Below are 22,578 nucleotides of genomic sequence, written 5' to 3'. Positions count from 1 at the left end.
AGGTCTCGGCATGGGAACAAGAGCCGGAGTCGGGTCTCCTTGGCGTCTTTTGCTGGTGGCAGGGGCCCCTGGAACAGGTCAGGAAACAAGGGCGCACACAGGCCTTCTGCTTGGCCTAAGGGTCGAGAACGTGGCATTTTCTTCCTCGATCAATGGCTTCCAATCTGCCTCACTACCACCTCATGAACACAAGCACTGGGTTGGAGGAAGATGGAATTCCTGCAGTTAAGTGGGCTGGAGTCTCTAACGAAAATGATCTGCCGGAAGCGCCCAGCTAGGGCCCAGGGCGCCTGACAGGGAGGCCAGCTCAGAGTTGCTCACGCTGGGGAGACCCATGGGTCTCCCTGAGGGTTTCTTTCCGTCCCAGCAGCCCCCGCGCACATCCCCAGTCATTGATTGGCTCTGACTGGGCTTGCGCATGCTCATTGGTGCTCCTGTGGGGGCGGGGCACTCCGTGGCCTTCCGCTGGGACGTAGGCGGGTCCCCTCCCCCTCAGTGTGCCAGAGGGCATCGCGCGCGTGGCGCTTCCGGGTCAGTGAGTAGCGCTCACCCGAAGTCGTTAAACAGCTCAATTCATTCGTTCCCTGGAAATAAGTTCTTCGGTGTTCCTAGAAAGGAGCTTTGGTTTTCCAGGAAATAGCGAGGTGGAGACGTGCTGATGAAGGTCCAGGCTGGAGCTCTGGGAACCAGAGTGGGAGGTAATTTGGAAAAGGGAAAGATCTTCAGTGAGAGGAAAGGAGGCTACATGCAGACAACCCATGCATTCGCCAGGGCCCGGTGAAGGGAGTGAAACCTGGAAGAAAACAGTTTCAGAGCCTGAAGCCCATACATACTCGGCAATAAACCCTCCCAGTTTACACAGGTAAATGGAGGAAATCAGAACGTATGGCGTCTGTCATTGTTATCCATTGAGTTACTGACAAAGCCGGGCTGCAACCAGCCCAGAACTCTTCCCAGCCTTCGATCTGGGATTGTAAATTAAGAGGAGGAAGGGATTTGGTAGTAGGAAAATAGAAAAGGAGAAGTGGTTTGTGAAGGAGAAAACGATTCATTATCTGGAAGCCTGGGCAGCATCTTCTTTGATGTAACGAGGAGAGAGAAGTTTTTAAAAGGTCAGAAACAAGAATGAGAAAGCAGAGGGCTGATTCTTGAGCTAGAATATCACTTTGAGAGAGATGAGGCAAGAATGGTCACAATTCAGATGACTCCAGACCAGGCAGGTGAGGTAAATAATTATTGACACTTATCTAGTGATTTCTTTGCATTGTAATCTGTTAAGGGCTCTTTGTACACTGCCCTCTCTGTGCCTCGGTTTTCTTTATGAAATGTGGATCTGATAACTATGTCACTGGTTATTGTGAGGTTTTGGAATGATAAGGTCTGTAACCGCCAGTTGTGTGGTGCATGGGCCACAGTAGTTGCTTAGTTCATGTTTTAAAAGAGATGGGAGAGTCACAGATAAAACTAAAGTTTCTGGATTTCAACTCTCTTCTTTATGCACTAGCTATGCTCCAGATCCTGTACTGGGTACTGAAGATACGATAGTAACTCAGACATGGCACACAAGGGTAACTCAGACACAGCTTATTTTCTCAAGGTACTCAGTCTGTAAGGGGAGACAGACCTAGTCAGAGTTGCTTCTCTGAGTCTCTTGTTGTGGCAAAAGCTGGCCAAGGAGAGGAGAAATGGAGGGAACTTAGGGCAGTAGTATTTCTTGTAGTCTCTTGGATATCCTGGATAATAATCTTTATCAAAGTTTGGATTTTATTCCAAAAATGAATTTATGTAATCAGAAGGGAGATGAGAAGAAAAGCCATGTGATCTGTCTTGTATTTTAAAAGCATAACTTAGGGCACCATGTGGATAAGAGACTGTGGAGAGCCAAAGGTGGAAGCAGTATCAGAATAATGGAACAATTGAACAATGGAAAATTCAGCTCTCCCTTGTTTAGCTAGAAGGCTCTCTGCATAGTCTACCCCTCATCCTCCTCTAAAAGTTCTTCTGGGTATCTTTGCAGTAAAGGTATTTTCTATGTCTTCACGAACAGGATTCCTCCTTCTAGTTCCTACAGGGAAAGAAACTTCATGTTGGGGGCCAGGTTAGCACTGCTGTGTTCTGTGGGTGCCCCATGCCCTATTAGATGCTATAGCTATCCTGCTGCTGTTCCTTCCTAAGAATACAGTGGTCTCCTTCAGAGACTGGTACAGTTTCTGCCCCTTTGCTCTGCAGCACACATCCACCAAAAGCCCCAGAGCTTGCAGAACTCTGTCCAAGTAGTAGGACAGGGTGAGGTAGAGGTGAGGGAGGAAGGTACACTTCCCCTTGTGTTATATTCTGTTAAAGGAATCTAGCAATGTTTCTTGTGCCCGTGGCAGACAGATTCTAACATGGCTCCCAGTGACCCTCTGGGTATCACACCCTGTGTAATCTCCTCCTTTAGAGCATGGGCTGAGATAGCTCATATTCTACTGGTTAAAACCAATAGAATTTGGCAACAGTGGGGGGGTGACACTTTCATGATTATGCTGTATAAGATTGTGGCTTCATTAGCGCCAGCAGAATCTCTCTCTTGTTGGCTTTGATGAAGCAAATTGCCTTGCTGGGGTGTCCCACGTGGAAAGGAACTGAGGGCAACCTTCTGACAGCAGTCAGCAAGGAGCTCCATCCAACTGCCCTTGAGGAACTGGAATTCCTCCTACAACCGTATAAGTGAGCTTGGAAGCAGAGCCTTCCCCAGTTCAGCTTTGAGATGAGACTCCAGTCATGTCTGACACCTTGATGACAGCTTTGCAAGAGACCCTGAAGCTGAGACCTCCACTAAGCTGTGTCTAGATTCCCAACCTACAAAAACTGTGAGATAATAAATACATGTAGTTTTAAGCCATTAGGTTTATGGTAATCTGTTACACAGCAATAGATAACTAATACATGTCCCAATGGGTTACAGCTCCCTGATCTCTGATATGAAGGCAGTAAGGGTGGGGCCAAGATACTGACAGATCCTGTGCTATAGATGGTATCAGTCCTTCCCGCCAAAGACTAAGGTTTTCCTAATTATTAAATTCATAGGACCTGGTTTTCCCTTTTCTTAGAATAAATTTTTCTAGGAGGATTTCCTTTCTATATTTAGAGAGATTGAGGCAAACCTATCTCCCAACCAATGTGTCAGACCTGGACTCGAGTAACTGTGTTAAAGTTTTCCTATATTAACTTGCAAGTCTCTTTTCCTAGCAATTACTTCTACTCCCTAGTCCCTTCTCAATTCAGCAAGGGACATTAGTAAGGGGAGAGCATTTAAAAGGGTGCACAGAGATGTGGAAAATACGAATACAGAAGAGGAAAGAGAAAATAAAGCTTTTGAGGAAATATAATTTTGAAATTCATGACAAGGATGATGGACTGAAAACGAAGGTTCTTGAATTTCAAAAGTTGAGGCACTTGGAGTTGCAAAAGTCTTCACCCAGAAGAAATTAAGGAATTCATGGTATAGTGAGCAGCCTGTATTTCCCTCACATCCAAGAGAAGAAAAGATCTTCTAGGTGATAAGTTTGAAAGGGTCATGACAATAATAACGTTATTACCATTTATTGAATGCTTATTATGTTACCACTGTACTATTTTAAGTGTTTGGTTTTTTCTTTGCATAGTAAATTGTACAATCCTTACAATAAACCTTTGAAGGCAGGCTCTGTTCCTATCTCCAGTATACAGATGAGGAAACCATGGCATAGCTCTTAAGTGTGAATGAGGATTACAGCTTGGGAAATTTTGCAGAAGCCATGTCCTTAACAACTAAAGTGATAGTGAGTGGACTTTGTGGGGCCTTGAGAAGAGGCGTATTTCCTCTGTCCCCTAAGCTCCGTCCCCGGAAGTGTTGTTAGGTGGAAAAGACAGGGAACCCAGAGAAGTTGGAAACTCCAGGGTTCCCAATGCCCAGAAGCAGTGGAAAAATAACATTAATAGGGCTGTCCAGACAGATGGACCTGTTTGGGTTTGCTAAAGCTACCAGAATGCAATATACCAGAAATGGGTTGGCTTTTACAATGGGGATTTATTAGTCTACAAATTTATAGTTCTAAGACCATGCAAATGTTCAAATTTAGACTTCAAAAGGAAGATACTTTCTCTGAAGAAAAGCTGCTGGCATCCAGGGTTCCTCTGTCACATGGGAAGAAACATGGCTGGGGTCTGCTGGTCCTGCTTCTCTCTGAGCTCTCTCCAAAATGTATCTGGGTATTTTTTTCTCTCTTATCCTAATAAAGGACCTCAGTAAAGGGATTAAGACCCACCTTGAATGGGATGGTCATATCTCAGTTGAACCAAAAGTTCCCGCCCACAGTAGGTCTGCACCCACAGGGATGGATTCAAAGAACATGGCCTTTCCTGGGGTACATAACTGCTTTGAACCAGCACAGGGCCCAAGGAAGCCTCACCAAATGCCCAGCCACCCCAAAGTAGAGTAAGAAGGAGAGAGTGATTACCTATTCAACCAAGAGTGTATGGGCAAGGTAAAAGATGTTAGACAGCTTTATCAAATTTTCTAAGACCTGGAGTGTACAAGGCAGCAACAGATTGGACTTTGAGAAATCACGGAGTCCAGAGTGAGGGATCCTCCAAGACCAAGAACCTAGTAGGATGAGGAATATCTTAAGGGAGGAGGCCACGCCAAATAATAAGAGTCAGAAACAAATGCCTTCAGCCACTGAACACAGACACTATACAGTGTCTTAGATCTCAAAAGAAAGGTCCTTCATGTTTCTTCCTGCCTCAAATTCAGGCATACTGTTTGCAGCTGCAGCAGTCATCTTGCAGCCATTTGGGGATAAGCAGGAGTAAAATGGCCAAGAAACTGTATGCAGGTGCTCACCTCTCTGAACCACTGGGACAGTGCCAGCTTGTGATTATGTGTGAAAAATGTGAGAAGTAAGAAAAATAAGGCCCTATTTGTTTAATTCGATTATGAGTTGTTTTTTTCTTTTCCTTTTTTTTTTTTTTTTTTTGGTAATTGCAACCCAAAATATTTCAAACTGCTACAAGTCATAAAAACATCTAAAAATCCATTAAGATCAGCATCAACACTGGAAGAGATAAATAAGGAATCTGGGGAAGGGGGATTCTGCTTCCATTTAGGATTTAAAAAGCTGCAAGAGATCATCTCTTCTACCTTAACAATGTCAAAAGTCAGATAACCTATAAAATAATGACTTTTCTTGAGTTAGAGCACTGAGGTTGCAAGGCAGCCAGGTGTACTGAATTCCAAAAGGTGACAAGCTCCTACAAGGAGAAGATGGACACACAGGCTGTTTCAGCTATAGCAGAGCATGGGAAGAAGGGACCACCATTAAAAAGGACAAGAAAAATACAGCTACAATTTTAATGCAGTCTTAAAGACTAAGTGTGGCCTAGCATGACAGTTTAGAAAACTGGGAGTCCCAGGCACACATTGAGTCCCCACTCATTTGGAAGCTTTTTTCCATTGACCTCTACCAGGCAATCATGTGAAAAACTGGGGGCAAGGCTGGAGGCTGGAGAAAGCAACACCCACCTCATCCTCCTGCATTGAAGAAGCATGAAACCCTGGTCCCTTTACCAGAGCTTCTCTAAAAAGAAACAGAAGTTTAAATCTCTGGGGATGGGGTAGCAAACCCTCCTGTTGCCAGGGACCAAGCAAATATCCACAACTCCTAAGGAAGGAATGAAAGAAAATTCTCTGTCTTTGGAAGAGGGAAATATTTCCACACCCAGGACCCATGCAAAAATCTACTGATTTTAAGTGAGGAGAAGAAACACTCTCCCTCCCAAGAATGCCAAGAGATAAAAAGTGGTGCTTGCCTGCCATTGGTAAGAGGTAAAAGTGCTGAGAGAGGGGCCATAGCATGAGAGAGAGCCCCACTAGGGGCAAGGATACAGAGATTTCTGAAAGTTGAGGATGGAACATAAACACAGGAAAAAAAAAAAAAAACCTACAGAATCTCAGACCCCACACTAAGATATCAGCAGCCCATTGCTGGAGAAATTTAATTCTGTGGTACAGTAAAAGTCACTATATTGATACAAAACCCATACCCAGTTACTAACTTGATTTACTCAACCTCCCACACCAACAGCCTGACCAAAGAAGAGGTGTCCCTATTTCTGGGCATAAATAATGATTTACCTTACTCTCTACTGTTCTTCTTCACTCAGTCTGTCATTCAGTCAAAAATCATGAGACAGAAGATATTGGGGAAAAAAAGATTGTTTGTCAAGAGATAAATCAACAGATTTAGCCAAGGGTGACCAAGTCATCAAAAGAAGGACATTAAAATAAGATCAATAAGTTAAAATATCTAGTGGGAAAGGTGAACAACATGTATGAATTGATAGTGAATTTTAATAGAGAAATGCAAACTTTACAAATATTCAAATGGAAGTGCTAGAAAAAAAACTAATAACAGAAATGAAGACTTAGCAGCACACTGGACACAGCTAAGAAAGTCATCAGCGTACTTGGAGCCAGGTCAATGGAAATTATTTAAATTGAAATGCATAAAGGATAAAAAGTCAAAGCAAAACAAAAACAGATGCAGAAAAAAGCACCCGAGCACTGTGGAACAGCAAATACTCTTAACATATATGTAATTGGAATACCAGAAAGAGAAGAGAAAAGGGTGGGACGGAAGAAATATTTGAAGAGAGACTGGCTGATATTTTTCCTAAACAAGTGATAAACAAAAATCCACAGATTGAAAAAGATCAGAGACAGTCAAGCAAGTTAAATTTTTAAATATATAAAGAAACATTTCCATCATGGTCACACTGCTGGAAACCAAAGATATAGGGAAAATCATAGTGGCAACTAGAGAAAAAAGAAATATATAAGAAGAATATATATAAAAACTTACGAAGACCTCACTTCAGCGATTATGAAAACCAACAGACAGTGGAAGTACTTATAAAGTACTGAAAGAAATAACCCTGTCAGTGCAGAATTCTATGCACAGCAAAAACAATTTTCAAAAATGGGCACTCCCCTCGGTCATCACTGCCCCCAGTCTACTCATGCAGGACAGCCTGGGTCTGGAGTCTGGGATGGAACTAAGCAGCCACCATGTCAAGCAAAAAGGCAACCACCAAGCAGCACCCTCAGTGTACAACATCCAATGTGTTTGCCATGTTTGAGCTGCCACAGATTTAAGAGCTCAAAGAGGCCTTCAACATGATCAATCAGAAGAGAGATGGTTTCATTGATAAGGAAGATTTGCATGATATGCTTGCTTCTCTGGGGAAGAACCCAGCAGGTGCATACCTTGAGGTGATGATGACTGAGACTCCAGGTCCCATAAGTTTTAACATATTCTCACTACGTTTGGTGAGAAATTAAATGGCACAGACCCAGAGGATGTCATCAGAAATGCTTTTGCATGCTCTGATGAAGAAGCGACAGGCACCCAGGAGGTTTACCAGAGAGAGCTGCTGGCAACCATGGGAGACTGGTTTACAGATGAGTAAGTGGACGAACTGTACATAGAAGCACCTGTCAAGAAAGAGAACTTCAATCACACTGAGTTCACTTGCAGGATGACTGAAAGAACTTTAGCTTAACTGTTCCAGTTACTTTGTCTTACTCTGTTTTATTTCTAAGACACTCCCCCCCCCCCCACACACACACACACAGACCTTCTTGGAACCTTTTGCATGCATTTAGCTTCACCGCTGTATCTTCTTTTTTTCTTTTGAGGTTTTCCAGAACTTTCTACGACTTAGCAATTGTGTAATCAGACTGGAAAAGGAGATGAGGTTGTGAGTTGTGATGAAAAAGAGATTATGAATAAAAATCAACAAATGAGAAAGCTCAGGAAAATATATATATATTTATGGTTTTGCTGGATTTTTACATTTTTATATAATTAAAAAGTTCTATTTTGAAATAAAGATAATGCTGACTCCAATGGAAAAAAATGGCAAGTTAAACCAATGAGTGGTAGTTGAGGGTAGTTCTTTTTTCAGGTTTTCAAGTTCATATTATTCAGATAACATGGTAAAATGATTTTTTCGTATATATGGGACAGTGTTCTTCAGAACTTTTAAGTACAATTTGACATTATACAGTTATGCCTTCATTTTTCCTCACACTATTAGTAAGTCAGATATTTGAACCACTGACTAATAAACATAGAATATATCATATAAAACTCTAAACATTTATGATTAAAATTTTGAGAAGAGGCAAAATCTGAAGAAAATTTTGAGAAGAGGCAAAATCTGAAGAAAAGAGTAGTTCACTTTTGAAATTTACTGTGTGTAAAGCATCACATGTGCATTATTTGTATGGAATCCTCCTTTCAACCTCGTGAAGCCGATTTTTATTAGTTCTGTATTTCCAGTGGGGGAACTGAGTTAAGAGTGGTTGAGTAACTAACTGGTCAAGTCAGTATTAGTGAGTGAAGGGGTTGGAATTTCATCCAAGGATGCCTAACTCCAGAGTTTATCATGCTGTAACCACTTGCCCAGAGCTGAGGGGGCATGGTGTGAGTGGGCACGTTTCTGTGCACGCTCTGGGGGCCTGGATGCTGACGTGTGCATGTGCAGAGCTGGGGGTGGGGGGCTGGCGGGGTTGAGTGACTGCACAGGCTGGGTGTGGGTCTGACCCGGGTTTGATGGGGTCTCTTAAAAGCCCTAAATTCTTAAAAGTATAATGCATTTCTACTACATTGTAAAATAATTGTGTAGCCATAATTGAAATTTTAAATAATCTTGGTGTAATTGATTATTTGAACAGAATTTTAGAAAACTCTATCCAGGTAGAAAATAAAAGATTGTAGGAAAAAAAAAAGTTTTCGAAAATGAACTCAGAGGAGTTCCAGGAAGATGGTGGAATCGGGTAGGTGGAGTTCACCCCTGCTCCAAGCAACAGCCTGAGAAATGACAGAAGAATGGCCAGGAGGGCAATTCCAGGGTGCAAGTGACCCGGGAGGGTCTTCTCCACCACACAGGGAGGCCCTGGTTGAAAAAAGCAGAAGAATTGAGATGCAGAGAACCAGAGACCATCTGGCTAGTGCAAACAGCCTAATGTGCCCATTTCCAAATGGAGGCCCAGAGCCCTCAGGAGTGCAAGGACAGGGAGACTGGGAAAAGGAAATAAGCCAAGCTGCATTCCTTCAAAGCCCTATTTTTCTATACGCCGCCTGCAACCTGCGATTATCCCCCACCTGAACGCACATCATCCACCTCCCCCCCCTCGTGCTCCAGACACCCCTGTCCCAACTCCCCTCCCCACGCATCCCCACCCCACACCCCTGCTGCACACATGCATGCGAGCCTGTCCCAGCCTGACCCATCTCTCCAGTGCAAGGGCACAGAGACCCATGCACCTGCGCCTAGCTCCTGAACCCCCCACCTCTACTTCCCTGCCCCCTGCTGGCAGTCACCTGCGCTTCCAGGCTGCAGGCTCTCACCGTCAAACCCGGGCCAGCCCTGCACCCAGCCTGTGCAGTCACTCAACCCCGCCAGCCCCCCACCCCCAGCTCTGCGCATGCACACGTCAACATCCAGGCCCCCAGAGCTTGCACAGAAATGTGCCCACTCACACCATGTCCCCTCTGCTCTGGGCAAGCACTGACCTGTGCATCCGGACCACACCTGCCCCCAGCCCACTTAGGTACACTCCCACCCTGCTCCCCCTGAGCTCTGCACACATGCACACCAGGGCACTACCCCCAGACACATGCACCAGAACAGCCACAGCCTCCCTGCTAGGCAGCCATGTATCTGTGTGCTGACCTCTTGACCCCTACACCCCACACGCCCTGCCCCACACAAGTGTACACCCTTGCCCCACCTCTTGCACAAGTTCTCTACTCCCACACCTGACAGGTGCTATTATGAGCATCTGTGCCACATAGCCTCTGTGCCACACCTGTGGGCCTGCACCAGGGCCCTGCTCACCCATCATCACCCACCCCTGACACATGCTCCACAATCTCTGCATCCTGTGCCTCAACCCTACACACTTGCTTATCTGTATCCTGGCCCCCCTGGATCCCTCCCCCTGTGCAAGGACAGAGCCACACCTTAACCTCCCTGTGCCCTGACTTCTTTGCCCTGTACACTATACCCTGACACCCACGACCCACACACTTCATGCGCTCACCCACGTCACTTGCCCACACACATCTTGCTTATGTACCAGCCCTAGCACCTCTGCTCAGCACCCCCATCTGCTTTTCGCCATGTCCTACCTCTGTGTCCCCTGCCCCTCACCCTGCTTCTGCTCCAAGGCCAGCCTGAGCTACACCTTGCCCTCACAGCCCCAGCACTGCCCCTCCACAACCCCACAACCCCCACCCCACATTCACAGGAACTAGCATAGAGTTCGCAACCCATTCATATGTCTGCACCACAACCTGTCACCACACTGTTGTGCCCCTCCCCACTCCAAGCATCCTGCTGCATACATGTCCTGCAAATGCAAAGCTTTAGACTACTGAAGGAAATAAATTTCCAAAGTAACCCTATCAATATATTTACATGCTGTGAAGACAACAGAAGAGCACTAACTATATGAAGATGCAGACAGATATAGCCCAGTCTAATGACTAAATTAAAAGCACTGAAGGGAACACAGACTTTGGAACAATGAATCAAATATGTTCATAAAACTCTACTAAATAAAACAGTGGGATGACTAATGACATAAAGGAGATCAGGAGACAGTAGAAGAGCATAAAGAGGAATTTGAAAGAATATAGAAAAATAGCAGCTCTCACAGAGATTAAAGATCCTGTAAGGCCAAATAAAAAACATGCTAGATACACACAATAGTAGATTTGAAGAGGCAGAAGAAAGAATAAGTGAACTAGAGGACAGGACAACTGATTTTGAACACACAAAAGAGCAAACGACAAAAAAGATGGAAAATTTTGAATTGGAGCTCAGGGAAATGGTGGACAAAACAAAGTGCACATGAGAATGATAGAGGGAGGAGGGCTGGGGACATAAATGAAATCAGAAAGAAAGATAGATGTTAAAGATTGAGATGGTATAATCTAGGAATGCCTAGAGTGTATAATAATAGTGAAATGTACAAGGTACAATTTAAAACAATTTTTTGCATGAGGAAGAACAAAGGAATGTCATTATTGCAGGGTACTGAAAATAGATGGTAATTAATATTTTAAAATGTCACCTGTGTGAGACTAAAGCAAAAAATATTTATTAGTTACAAAATTTATATTTTGACTAGTGCATTTCCTAATATAACTTATGTAGATAGTTTGATTGAATGCCATAAGTACTTGGAATCTCAGGTAGGACATGAGATTTTGCTGGTTTGTCCAGAGTGATGCCCCAATGAATCCCAGAGTGATTTGATCAGTGAGTGGAAAAGTATCTACAAAGCCCCCTTCGGGGAGTGGTGAGAACTGGGAGAAATTCAACTTCCCCAAGTTGAATTCTTGATATTCTCACAAGCAGTGTGGACAACCAAAGTTATAGGCAGAGCCCCCAGTCTTGGGGTTTGTTCATATGAAACTTAACCCCACAAAGGATACATCAAGCCTACTTAAAATTTAGGCCTAAGAGTCACCCCCAAGAGAGCCTCTTTTGTTGCTCAGATGTGGTCCCTTTCTCCAGCCAACACAACGAGCAGTCTCACCACCCTACCCCTCTCTCTCTCTATGTGGGACATGACTCCCAGGGGTGTGAAGCTTCCTGGCAACGTGGGACAGAGATCTTGGAGTGAACGGAGAGTTAGCATCAAGGGATTGAGAAAAACCCTAGAGTGAGCTGAGACTTAGCATCGAGGGATTGAGAAAACCTTCTCGACCAAAAGGGGGAAGAGGGAAATGAGACAAAGTGTCGAAGGCTGAGAGATTCCAAACAGAGCCGAGAGGTTATCCTGGAGGTTACTCTTATGCATCAAGTAGATATCATCTTGTTATTCAAGATGTAATGGAGAGGCTGGAGGGAACTGCCTGAAAATGTAGAGCTGTGTTCCAGTAGCCATGTTTCTTGAGGATGATTGAATAATGATATAGCTGTCACAATGTACCTGTGTGATTGTGAAAACCTTGTGTCTGGTGCTCCTTTTATCTACCTTGTCAACAAAGGAGTAGAACATATGGAATAAAAATAAGTAATAGGGGGAACAGATGCTAAAATAAATTTAGTTTAAATGCTAGTGATCAATGAAAGCAAGGGGTAAGGGGTATGGTAGGTATAATCTTTTTTTTTCTTTCCTGTATTTGTTTTATTTCTTTTTCTATTGTCTTTGTATTTCTTTTTCTGAATTAATGCAGATGTTCTAAGAAATGATGAATATGCAAAACGTGATGATATTGTGAATTACTGATTATATATGTTGTTTTATTTTGTTTATTTTTTTAACTAATAAATTTTTAAAAAGTGCACAAATAGAAGAATCATCCATGTCCCAAAAGGAGAAGGGAAGAGTAAAAGGCCAGGAAGATTAGTGGAGATGTAATGGGGGAAAACTTCCCAACTTTTATAAAAGATATGAATATGCAAATCAAAGAAATGCAACAAACTCCAAGACACATACTAATCAGTCTGTCAAATATTAAAGAGAAGCAGAAAATCCTGAAAGTGGCAAGAGAAAAACAATCTACTACGTACAAGGGAAAACACATAAGACTGAGTTCAGACTACTCAACTGGCACTATTGAGGCAAGAAGGAAGTGGTATGATATATTTAAGATCCTGAAAAAGAAAGGCTTCCAGCCAAGAATTCTGTACGCAGCTGAACTGTCCTTCAAAACTGAGGGAGACATTAAGATTTTCAAAGATAAACAAATGCTAAGAGAATATGTCATCAAGAGACCAGCCCTACAAGAAATATTAAAAGGAGTTCTGCCAGTTGAAAAAAAAAAAAGAGACAGGAGAGGGACATGTGGAGGAGGGCACAGAATTGAAGAGTACCTATAAGGGTAACTTAAAGGGTAACAATAGAAAAAAGAAAAAGAACATATAATGTGGCAAATAAAATCCAAAGGATAAGATGGTGGATTCAAGAAATACCTTTACAGAGCCAACCCGCCTGCCCTCCTTCTCCCCTCTTCCCCCTCCTGCTCCGGCGGCTCTCCAACCACCACGGTGCCCTCTTCCGCCTTCACCGGCTCCTCCACTACCAGCCTCGACAGCCTTGCCGCCCTCACCTTTCCTCCTCCAGAACAGCTACTGGGGGAGTGGAGACAAAACAGAGCAGCTCCCGGAGCCACGACGGAGTTCAAAGGGACAGCGTACCCCATCCTGGAACGGCTCACTGTCTGGGAGAACCAGCTCCGGTGAGAACACCGAGGGACGCGGGCTTTCCTGGGCGGGATGGCAAGCGGCCGGAGTCCCTCCCTTCCTCCTTCCCAGGCCAGCTGGCAGAATTGGGCAGGCGGTCCCCTCAGGCCGCAGCGGCTAGCGTCCCCACCATGTGATGCCCCCCCCGGACCAAATGAAAGAGTTGGGTCAGAAATCCCCAGACTGTGGAGAACGATGACCAGGGGGTCCCTTCCAAACACGTGACTCCCCAGTCCGCCTGGGGACAGTGCACTCTCCCGGGCTGCGACAGCTGGCGCCCTTCCACCACGCTTGGCACCCCGGGCCGACTAGGAAATTTGGTCGGGCGCTCTCACGTGCTGCGGCGGCCGGCGACCCTCCCCGTGTTCGGACCCCCGGGCCGGCTGGCACTCTTCCAAGATGCTTCGGCTGTCAAACCTCCCCTACGGCAAGCGTTTTCCAGAGTTAAAGGACCCACAGCAACTTTTACTGGTGGATCCCGTAGACAAACGTGTGCCACGAGCGCCACCTACTGGGCAGGATAAGAAAAACAGAACCCAGAGATTTCACAGAAAAATCTTACAACCTGTGGGGTCCAACACTCAGGGAAATCTGACTAAATGCCCAGATGCCAGCAGAAGATAACGGATCACGCTCAGAAAATTGAAAATATGGCCCAGTCAAAGGAACAAACCAATAGTTCAAATGAGATACAGGAGCTGAAACAACTAATGCTGAATATATGAACAGAAATGGAAAACCTCTTCAAAAACGAAATTGATAAATTGAGGGAGGACATGAAGAAGACATGGGCTGAACATAAAGAAGAAATAGAAAAACTGAAAAAACAAATCACAGAGCTTATGGAAGTGAAGGATAAAGTAGAAAAGATGGAAAAAACAATGGATACCTACAATGATAGGTTTAAAGAGACAGAAGATAGAATTAGTGATTTGGAGGATACAACATCTGAATTCCAAAAAGAAACAGAAACTATCCGGAAAAGAATGGAAAAATTCGAACAGGGTATCAGGGAACTCAAGGACAATATGAACCACACAAATATACGTGTTGTGGGTGTCCCAGAAGGAGAAGAGAAGGGAAAAGGAGGAGAAAAACTAATGGAAGAAATTATCACTGAAAATTTCCCAACTCTTATGAAAGACCTAAAATTACAGATCCAACAAGTGCAAAGCACCCCAAAGAGATTATACCCAAATAGGCGTTCCCCAAGACACTTATTAGTTAGAATGTCAGAGGTCAAAGAGAAAGAGAGGATCTTGAAAGCAGCGAGAGAGAAGCAATCCATCATATACAAGGGAAACCCAATAAGACTATGTGTAGATTTCTCAGCAGAAACCATGGAAGCTAGAAGACAGTGGGATGATATATTTAAGTTACTAAAAGAGAAAAACTGCCAACCAAGACTCCTATATCCAGCAAAATTGTCCTTCAAAAATGAGGGAGAAATTAAAACATTCTCAGACAAAAAGTCACTGAGAGAATTTGTGACCAAGAGACCAGCTCTGCAAGAAATACTAAAGGGAGCACTAGAGTCAGATACAAAAAGACAGAAGAGAGAGATATGGAGAAGAGTGTAGAAAGAAGGAAAGTCAGATATGATATATATAATACAAAAGACAAAATGGTAGAGGAAAATATTATCCAAACAGTAATAACTCTAAATGTTAATGGACTGAATTCCCCAATCAAAAGACATAGACTGGCAGAATGGATTAAAAAACAGGATCCTCCTATATGCTGTCTACAGGAAACACATCTTAGACCCAAAGATAAATATAGGTTGAAAGTGAGAGGTTGGGAAAAGATATTTCATGCAAATAACAACCAGAAAAGAGCAGGAGTGGCTATACTAATATCCAACAAATTAGACTTCAAATGTAAAACAGTTAAAAGAGACAAAGAAGGACACTATATACTAATAAAAGGAACAATTAAACAAGAAGACATATCAATCATAAATATTTATGCACCGAACCAGAATGCCCCAAAATACGTGAGGAATACACTGCAAACACTGAAAAGGGAAATAGACACATATACCATAATAGTTGGAGGCTTCAATTCACCACTCTCATCAATGGACAGAACATCTAGACAGAGGATCAATAAAGAAATAGAGAATCTGAATATTACTATAAATGAGCTAGACTTAACAGACATCTATAGGATATTACATCCCACAACAGCAGGATACACCTTTTTCTCAAGTGCTCATGGATCATTCTCAAAGATAGACCATATGCTGGGTCACAAAGCAAGTCTTAACAAATTTAAAAAGATTGAAATCATACACAACACTTTCTTGGATCATAAAGGAATGAAGTTGGAAATCAATAATAGGCGGAGTGCCAGAAAATTCACAAATACATGGAGGCTCAACAACACACTCTTAAACAACAAGTGGGTCAAAGAAGAAATTGCAAGAGAAATTAGTAAATACCTAGAGGCAAATGAAAATGAAAACACAACATATCAAAACTTATGGGACGCAGCAAAGGCAGTGCTAAGAGGGAAATTTATTGCCCTAAATGCCTTTATCAGAAAAGAAGAAAAGGCAAAAATGCAGGAATTAACTGTCCACTTGGAAGAACTGGAGAAATAACAGCAAACTAATCCCAAAGCAAGCAAAAGGAAAGAAATAACAAAGATTAGAGCAGAAATAAATGAAATTGAAAACATGAAAACAATAGAGAAAATCAATAAGACCAGAAGTTGGTTCTATGAGAAAATCAATAAGATTGATGGGCCCTTAGCAAGATTGACAAAAAGAAGAGAGAGGATGCAAATAAATAAGATCAGAAATGGAAGAGGAGACATAACTACTGACCTCACAGAAATAAAGGAGGTAATAACAGGATACTATGAACAACTTTATGCTAATAAATACAACAATTTAGATGAAATGGACGGGTTCCTGGAAAGACATGAACAACCAACTTTGACTCAAGAAGAAATAGATGACCTCAACAAACCAATCACAAGTAAAGAGATTGAATTAGTCATTCAAAAGCTCCCTAAAAAGAAAAGTCCAGGACCAGATGGCTTCACATGTGAATTCTATCAAACATTCCAGAAAGAATTAGTACCAACTCTTCTCAAACTCTTCAAAATAATCGAAGTGGAGGGAAAACTACCTAATTCATTCTATGAAGCCAACATCACCCTCATACCAAAACCAGGCAAAGATATTACAAAAAAAGAAAACTACAGGCCAATCTCTCTAATGAATATAGATGCAAAAATCCTCAATAAAATTCTAGCAAATCGTATCCAACAACACATTAAAAGAATTATACATCATGACCAAGTAGGATTCATCCCAGGTATGCAAGGATGGTTCAACATAAGAAAATCAATTAATGTAACACACCATATCAAATCAAAGCAGAAAAATCACATGATCATCTCAATTGATGCAGAGAAGGCATTTGACAAGATTCAACATCCTTTCCTGTTGAAAACACTTCAAAAGATAGGAATACAAGGGAACTTCCTTAAAATGATAGAGGGAATATATGAAAAACCCACAGCTAATATCATCCTCAATGGGGAAAAATTGAAAACTTTCCCGCTAAGATCAGGAACAAGACAAGGATGTCCACTATCACCACTATTATTCAACATTGTGTTAGAAGTTCTAGCCAAAGCAATTAGATAAGAAAAAGAAATACAAGGCATCAAAATTAGAAAGGAAGAAGTAAAACTATCAGTTTGCAGACGATATGATACTATACATCGAAAATCCGGAAAAATCCACAACAAAACTACTAGAGCTAATAAATGAGTACAGCAAAGTAGCAGGCTACAAGATCAACATTCAAAAATCTGTAGCTTTTCTACACACTAGTAATGAACAAGCTGAGGGGGAAATCAAGAAACGAATCCCATTTACAATCGCAACTAAAAGAATAAAATACCTAGGAATAAATTTAACCAAAGAGACAAAAAACCTATATAAAGAAAACTACAAAAAACTGCTAAAAGAAATCACAGAAGACCTAAATAGATGGAAGGGCATACCGTGTTCATGGATTGGAAGACTAAATATAATTAAGATGTCAATCCTACCTAAATTGATTTACAGATTCAATGCAATACCAATCAAAATCCCAACAACTTATTTTTCAGAATTAGAAAAACCAATAAGCAAATTTATCTGGAAGGGCAGGGTGCCCCGAATTGCTAAAAACATCTTGAGGAAAAAAAACGAAGCTGGAGGTGTCACGCTGCCTGACTTTAAGGCATATTATGAAGCCACAGTGGTCAAAACAGCATGGTATTGGCATAAAGATAGATATATCGACGAATGGAATCAAATAGAGTGCTCAGATATAGACCCTCTCATCTATGGACATTTGATCTTTGATAAGGCAGTCAAGCCAACTCACCTGGGACAGAACAGTCTCTTCAATAAATGGTGCCTAGAGAACTGGATATCCACATGTAAAAGAATGAAAGAAGACCTGCATCTCACACCTTATACAAAAGTTAACTCAAAATGGATCAAAGATCTAAACATTAGGTCTAAGACCATAAAACAGTTAGAGGAAAATGTACGGAGATATCTTATGAATCTTACAACTGGAGGTGGTTTTATGGACCTTAAACCTAAAGCAAGAGCACTGAAGAAAGAAATAAATAAATGGGAGCTCCTCAAAATTAAACACTTTTGTGCATCAATGAACTTCATCAAGAAAGTAGAAAGACAGCCTTCACAATGGGAGATAATATTTGGAAATGACATATCAGATAAAGGTCTAGTATCCAGAATATATAAAGAGATTGTTCAACTCAACAACAAAAAGACAGCCAACCCAATTACAAAATGGGAAAAAGACTTGAACAGACACCTACCAGAAGAGGAAATACGGATGGCCAAGAGGCACATGAAGAAATGCTCAATGTCCCTGGCCATTAGAGAAATGCAAATCAAAACCACAATGAGATATCATCTCACACCCACCAGAATGGCCATTATCAACAAAACAGAAAATGACAAGTGCTGGAGAGGATGCGGAGAAAGAGGCACACTTATCCACTGTTGGTGGGAATGTCAAATGGTGCAACCACTGTGGAAGGCAGTTTGGCGGTTCCTCAAAAAGCTGAATATAGAATTGCCATATGACCCAGCAATACCATTGCTAGGTATCTACTCAAAGGACTTAAGGGCAAAGACACAAACGGACATTTGCACACCAATGTTTATAGCAGCGTTATTTACAATTGCAAAGAGATGGAAACAGCCAAAACGTCCATCAACAGAAGAATGGCTAAATAAACTGTGGTATATACATACGATGGAATATTATGCAGCTTTAAGACAAGATAAACTTATGAAGCATGTAATAACATGGATGGACCTAGAGAATATTATGCTGAGTGAGTCCAGCCAAAAACTAAAGGACAAATACTGTATGGTCCCACTGATGTGAACGGACATTCGAGAATAAACTTGAAATATGTCATTGGTAACAGAGTCCAGCAGGAGTTAGAAACAGGGTAAGATAATGGGTAATTGGAGCGGAAGGCATACAGACTGTGCAACAGGACTAGATACAAAAACTCAAAAATGGACAGCAGAATAATACCTAATTGTAAAGTAATCATGTTTAAACACTGAATGAAGCTGCATCTGAGCTATAGGGTTTTTTTGTTGTTGTTTTTTACTATTATTACTACTTTTATTTCTTTTCTCTATATTAACATTTTATATCTTTTTCTGTTGTGTTGCTAGTTCCTCTAAACCGATGCAAATGTACTAAGAAACGATGATCATGCATCTATGTGATGATGTTAAGAATTACTGAGTGCATATGTAGAACGGTATGATTTCTAAATGTTGTGTTAATTTCTTTTTTTCTTTCTTTCCGTTAATAAAAAAATAAAAATAAAAAATAAAAAAGCTTACAAAAAAAAAGAAATGCCTTTACAGTAATAACTTTGAATGTTAATGGACTAAGTTTACCAGTTAAAAGATACAGATTGACAAGCTCTATGCTGCTTACAAGGGACTCATCTTAGACACAAGGATACAAATACATTGAAAGTGAAAGTATGGAAAACAATGTTCCAAATGCAAGCTGTAACCAAAAGAAAGGAGTAGCTATAGTAATATCAGATAAAATAGGCTTTAAATGTAAAGACGTAACAACAAAACAGAAAATGACAAGTGCTGGAGAGGATGCGGAGAAAGAGGCACACTTATCCACTGTTGGTGGGAATGTCAAAGGGTGCAACCACTGTGGAAGGCAGTTTGGCGGTTCCTCAAAAAGCTGAATATAGAATTGCCATATGACCCAGCAATACCATTGCTAGGTATCTACTCAAAGGACTTAAGGGCAAAGACACAAACGGACATTTGCACACCAATGTTTATAGCAGCATTATTTACAATTGCAAAGAGATGGAAACAGCCAAAATCTCCATCAACAGAAGAGTGGCTAAACAAACTGTGGTATATACATACGATGGAATATTATGCAGCTTTAAGACAAGATAAACTTATGAACCATGTAATAACATGGATGGACCTAGAGAATATTATGCTGAGTGAATCCAGCCAAAAACTAAAGGACAAATACTGTATGGTCCCACTGATGTGAACGGACATTCGAGAATAAACTTGAAATATGTCATTGGTAACAGAGTTCAGCAGGAGTTAGAAACAGGGTAAGACAATGGGTAATTGAAGCTGAAGGGATACAGACTGTGCAACAGGACTAGATAGAAAAACTCAAAAATGGACAGCACAATAATACCTAATTGTAAAGTAATCATGTTAAAACACTGAATGAAGCGGCATCTGAGCTATAGGTTTTTGTTTTGTTTTGTTTTGTTTTGTTTTGATTTTACTATTATTACTTTTATTTTTTTCTCTATATTAACATTCTATATCTTTTTCGGTTATGTTGCTAGTTCTTCTAAGCCAATGCAAATGTACTAAGAAATGATGATCAGGCATCTATGTGATGATGTTAAGAATTAATGATTGCATGTGTAGAATGGTAGGATCTCTAAATGTTGGGTTAATTTCTTTTTTTCCGTTAATTAAAAAAAAAAAAAAAAAGAGAAGGGATAATTGGAGATGAAGGGATACAGACTGTACAACGGGACTGGATATAAAAACTCAGAAATGGACAGCACAATACTACCCAATTGTAATGCAATTATGTTAAAACACTGAATGAAGCTGCATGTGAGGTATAGGTTTTTTGTTTTTGTTTTTTTTGTTTTTTTTTCTTTCTATTATTGTTTTAATTCTTATTCTGTTGTCTTTTTATTTCTTTTTCTAAATCGATGCAAATGTACTAAGAAATGATGAATATGCAAGTATGTGATGTTATTAAGAATTACTGATTGTACATGTAGATTGGAATGATTTCTAATTGTTTTGTTAATTCTTTTTTTAATTAATAAAAAAAAAAAGAAACTGAAAAAAAAAAATGTAAAGACATAAGAGACAGAAGGACACTATGTGTTAATAAAAGGGGTAATTAACCAAGAAGAAATCACAATCATATATTTTAATACTTCCAATCAAGGAGATCCAAAGTACATGAGACAGATATTGGCAAAACTGAAGGGAGCTATAAACATTTCAACAATAATAGTAGGAGACTTCAGTACTCCACTCTTCCTTTATAGATAGACCAACCAGACAGAGGATCAACAAGGAAATAGAGAACTTGAACAATTTTTTTGAACTTCAACAATTTGATAAATGAATTAGACCTAGCAGACATATACAGGTCATTACACTCCAAAACACCAGGATATACATTCTTCTCTAGTGCTCATGGAACATTCTCTAGGATAGATCATATGCTGGGGTACAAGACAGGTCTTTATAAATTAAAAAACACTGACATTATTCAAAGCACTTTCTCTGATCACAATGAAAATAAGCTGGAAATCAATAACCACCAAAGAACAAGAACTTTCACAAATATATGGAGATTAATAGCACATTCTTAAACAATGAGTGGGTCAAAGAAGAAATTGCTTGCAAAATCAGTAGCTATCTAGAGATGAATGAAAATGAGAAGATAACATATCAGAACTTATGGGATGTGGCAAAGGCTACACTGAGAGGAAAATTTATTGCCCTAAATGCCTATATTTAAAAAAAAAAAAAGCAAAAATCAAGGACTTAACTGCACACCTGGAGGAACTTGAGAAAGAGCAGCAAACTAGCCCCAAAGCAAATAGAGGAAGAGAAATTACAAAGATTAAAGCAGAGTTAAATGAATGGGAGAAAACAAAAGAATAGAAAGAATCAATAAAACAAAAAGTTGGTTCTTTGAAAAAAATCAATAAAATCAATGAGGCACTAGCAAGGCTGACAAAGAAAAAAAAGAGAGAGAATGCAAATAAAATGAGAAGTGAGAGGGGGTTATTACCACAGACCTTAAAGAAATAAAAAAAAAATCATCAGAGGATACTATGAACAACTATATACCAACAAGCAAGACAATTTAAATGAAATAGAAAAATTCCTAGAAACACACAAACAAGCCACACTGACTCAAGACAAAATAGAAGATCTCAACAAACCAATCACAAGTAAAGAGATTCAGTCATCAAAAGTCTTCCTACAAAGAAAAGCCTAGGGCCAGATGGCTTCACAGGGGAATTTTATCAAATATTCCAAAAAAGAACTAACATCAATCCTGCTCAAACTTTTCCAGAAATTTGAGGAAAAGGGAACACGACCTAACTCATTTTATGAAGCTAACATCACTTTAATACCAATGATAATATTATAAAGAAAAACAAGACCAATCTCCCTAATGAACATAGATACAAAAATTCTCAATAAAATATTAACAAGTAGAATCCAATAGACATTAAAAGGATTATACACCACGACCAAGTGGGATTTATACCAGGAATGCAAGGATGGTGTTCTAGTTTGCTAGCTGCCAGAATGCAGCACACCAGAGACAGATTGGCTTTTAATAAAAGGGGATTTATATTGTTAGTTCTTCAGAGGAAAGGCAGTTAACTTTCAACTGAGGTTCTTTCTTACATGGGAAGGCACAGGATGGTTTCTGCTGACCTTCTCTCCAGGCCTCTGGGTTCCAACAACTTTCCCTTGGGTGATTCCTTTCTGCATCTCCAAAGGCCTGGGCTGAGCCGCAAGTGCTGAGATGAGGAATGCCAAGCTGCTTGGGCTGTGCTATGTTGAGTCTCTCATTTAAGCACCAGCCAATTAAGTCAAACGACATTCATTGCAGCAGGCACACCTCCTAGCTGACTGCAGATGTAATCAGCAACAGATGAGGCTCA

At 40.9% G+C, this 22,578-nt stretch overlaps 1 pseudogene; it reads left to right on the top strand.

The window, feature by feature from the left end:
* Positions 1–5,023: 5,023 nt before the first annotated feature.
* On the top strand, positions 5,024–7,645 carry LOC143658786 (myosin regulatory light chain 2, smooth muscle minor isoform pseudogene; annotated as a pseudogene).
* The last annotated feature ends 14,933 nt before the right edge of the window (positions 7,646–22,578 follow it).

Source organism: Tamandua tetradactyla, chromosome 16 (genome assembly GCF_023851605.1).
Source record: "Tamandua tetradactyla isolate mTamTet1 chromosome 16, mTamTet1.pri, whole genome shotgun sequence".
Taxonomy (NCBI): Eukaryota; Metazoa; Chordata; class Mammalia; order Pilosa; family Myrmecophagidae; genus Tamandua; species Tamandua tetradactyla.
Note: the sequence above shows the minus strand (reverse complement) of the source record. Positions and strands in the feature narration are given on the sequence as shown.